The following is a 3,890-nucleotide window of genomic DNA, read 5'->3' as shown; positions in this document are numbered from 1 at the left end:
GAACATCTCATAGCCATGTTGTTCCATTTTTTCAGGTGCTAAAATAGTTGAGGAATTATCATATGTATTAGAATTTACTTATTGAAAGAGAAATTTTCAAAATAAGAGCACTAACAAGAGTCCTGATCAATCGGGTGGTGTCGAGGTATAAATTAAACCTCGATCAATCAAGCCTACAGTAGAGGCAGTAGTATTTTCTCTTTTCTAACCAAATTTTTGAGCTATTCGATCATAAATGAAAAAAATGTGTTGCTCCCTAAAATACTTGCTAAATTAAAGCTCTATACAAACGGATCTTCACTTTTCTTAATTTAGGTAAAAGATTGTGTTGTTCTTTCTGGTAAGTTGGAAGTGGAAACCACCAGTTGAGAATGTTTACATGGCCAACTTTGAAGGGGTCATTTTTTGCAGTGGCGGCTTCAAGAAGTTTTTTGAGGATGGTTATTAAAAATTTTAAATTATACAAAATCTAACAAAAAGAGAACTTTATATATTGAAAAAAAAACACACACACACACACGGAAACACATTAAGTCTTATAATTTCCTTCTACGAATTTTCTTATTTTAAAATCGTTATATGGTAGTCTCATTATCAATGTTGCAAGCTACATCTATTCAAAAGTTTAGTTAAATAAGATTTTTCTTGGACTTTTTTCTTTTTATTTGTAAGGACTTAATATATTGTTATGAGGACCAAAGTTTAAAGTCAAAGTTTGGTTACAAACTTAATTGTAGCCTAAGGCTACAACTCTCACTAAACAAATTAACATTGCTACATATTTTCTAATAGCTGAATTACATGTTTTTTAACTTCTTAAAACACGTGTCAAATTTCATGTCAATCAAATGTTATTTACTATTTAATCCCTAGATTTATTTTTTATGTATAATTTTAAACTACAAAAACTCAAAATTTAAACATTTAATTGACGACATAACTATTGATCTTTTCGCTTCTTGAAATTTTGCATGTATGAAAAATATAATAAGAAAATGTAATTAAATGATAGATTTGTTAAAATTCATATCCAATTAAAAAAATATATTGATTTAAATAGTAGCCTTAGTCTACAACCAAGCTTATTACCAAATTTTGTCTAAAGTTTAATTATGTTGGTCCTAAAAAAAAATAGGGTGGTCATAGAGATTTTTTAAGGATAAAAAAATCATAATTTTTTAAAATTTATACATAATAATTATTATTTTTTCCATGTTAGGATAGTCCTGTGACCATCTTGGACTTTACGTAGAGCTGCCCCTGAATTTTCGAGAACGGTAATATCATCATGGAAACAAGATGGCTTGCATATTTTCTAGCTAGAAAAGATTGCGAAGTAAATGATTGTATTGTTTTGTTTGGATGGAAGACATTAATTCCTCCTGAGTTAAACTCTGTACTACTCCAAGATCGATCTTGTATGATTTTTTTGCTGTTTGTAATGAAAATCTGATTACCTTCTTCCCAAAAAATAATCAAAGAAGAAGAAAACGTCTTGTAGTTGTAGATAGCTACGTACATCTACGATCCACTTACTAGTTTGGAATTTAGGGACACTAGCTACAAAAAAACTGGCCTATGGCCGCGGTTTAAAAACGCGGCTACAGGTCACAAAAACGCGGCCATAGCCCCATTTGGCCTATAGCCGCGTTTCTTTAGCCGCGTTTTTGAATGCAGCCTAAAACGCGTGACTATAGCCCTCAGAGTCTGTATGGCCCGTTTTCTGACCGCAGCCTAAGTACACGTGCTATGGCCAGCTTTAAACACGGCTTAAGCACTAGGCCTTGACGACATTCATGGATTCAAATGCAACATTCACCATTTTATTCCATTAGATTAAAATAAAGGACCATTTTGGAGTTTGAAGTTCAGAAATAGTTCTTGGATGACTAGTTTTGTTCGCTTAAACAACTATATTACTGGGTCTTTACAAATTTGCAAAATCTTATTGGATGTGATATCTAAGTCAATTGAAATTAATTTGCACTAATGGCACCCAACTCAAAACCTAATCCCTTTTATTTGGGTCAAGCTCAATGAAACTTTCAGAACTAATTAATTGTTACAACTTACAATAATATTTCATAAAGAAAATAGGACGATCCCCATTGCAATAAGAGGAAAAAGAATTTGCAAAGTCTGGTTGATAATTGAGAGTTGAGGAAAATCATCAATCTCAAACGAAGTTGTAGATATATTTTGTAATGAGCTGATTGACAATTATCTTGTAAGCTTTTTCTGTAGGATGATAACTGTCAAAAAACACGTACTTAGAGTCATCGGTACAAGTGTGATGGTCTAATTGGTTGCACAGTATTGCTACCTCTACAGTTCCAGTGCCACAACACCCTTTATTTGCAATCTCAAAGCCTGAATTTTACAATATACCAAATATTAGATATCCTAAATAAGATAAAATTAGAAATTTTAAATAAAAAAATAAATAAAATAAAATAAAATAAACTGATTAAAATTATAAAGGAGAAAGGTATAGTACCATATTTCTTTGGATTTGTTACGAGATCGAGTATGGGGTTGTAGACGTCAATATAGACCACCTTTGCATTAGGCAAATTGTTGTTAAGGTGACCCAACTCCCAAGAAAGTTTATCATTGAACACTTGTGATGCTTGATTGGGCTGCTTTGCACACTCAGTTTCTGAGCCTCCAACCAAAAGTCGCTGTGATGGCACACATCCTAGTGGTGGTGCACTGAAAACACCAATCCTTCGTGCCCCCAGTCCATACAGTTCCTTAATTATATATATATATGATAAAAAAAAAAAATCATTTATTCCACCTTGGTGCCACTATATTATATATATATATATAGGTGTTAATTGTTATTAAGGTAAGAAAAAAATTGACTTGCAATAATTATCATGTATATTTGATGCATGTATTCTCATTTTTACTGCGTGTGGTTGTGAAAGTAGAGATTATAACATCAAATGCATGAAATATCTTTTTGTCAACTTGGGCTTATTTCACTAGTGAACTTGGATATCACCAATTATAAGGGGGAAATATAAGAAAAAGAAGATGAAGTTACCTTGATGAAATTAGAAGCTGAATTGAGTAAAAGATCAGCATAAGATGGAATATCGTATTCAACTTTCCTTATTCCAGTAAGAAAATAGGTATTGGCAATGTCATTGCTGCTTGCCACCACAAAAACTACACTTTTGGCTAGTATGAAGTTTGTTCTCCCTTCTCCAACAATTCCTTTCAACTTCCCTATGTATTGCTTGAAATCTTGTAATTGCTCAGATAGTGGTATGACTGACTATATGTACTCAAAAATGAAAAATAAGTATAAGAAAAAACAATGAATCATATAAAAAATTATTATATAATGATTTTCTTTAAAGAAAAAAAACATTTTAAAATGTAATAAGAGTCTTATAGTTCAACTGATACTTTTTGGTATTTATAGCGAGAACGTTTAAAGTTTAAATCTTTCATCGCCATTATAACTATCGAACTATAAGAGAAAAATGAGAGTCTAAAATGTGCATACCACTACTTGAGGTGTCAAAGGATCGTATCCTGTGCCACCAGATGCAAAGCTTACACCTGTTAAGAGATCTTTGGGCTGCAAACTTGGATCCCTATAAGCTGGTAGGAGGTCTTTAATTCCCAATTCTTCCACTAAAAAAGAGGGAGGGAAAGAAGAAAAATTATATTACTTATTGAATTATTAATTATATTTGGAAACTTTATGCTATGAGAGGCCAACCATTGATTGGATTAGAGGCCCGTAATGTTACAGTTAGGCATATATATATATATGTCTATGAGAGAGAGAGAGAGAGAGAGAGAGAGAGAGAGAGAGAGAGAGAGAGAGAGAGAGAGAGAGAGAGAGAGAGAGAGAGAGAGAGAGAGAGAGA

General features: G+C 32.3%; 1 pseudogene; it reads right to left on the bottom strand.

Annotated features, from left to right (window-relative positions):
- Positions 1 to 2,112: 2,112 nt before the first annotated feature.
- LOC112036506 (GDSL esterase/lipase EXL3-like) overlaps positions 2,113 to 3,890 on the bottom strand; it is a 10,522-nt pseudogene continuing 8,744 nt past the window's right edge.

This window comes from Quercus suber, unplaced genomic scaffold, assembly GCF_002906115.3.
Source record: "Quercus suber isolate HL8 unplaced genomic scaffold, Cork oak 2.0 scaffold_43, whole genome shotgun sequence".
In the NCBI taxonomy this organism is placed as follows: Eukaryota; Viridiplantae; Streptophyta; class Magnoliopsida; order Fagales; family Fagaceae; genus Quercus; species Quercus suber.
This window is presented reverse-complemented; position numbering and strand designations above follow the sequence as displayed.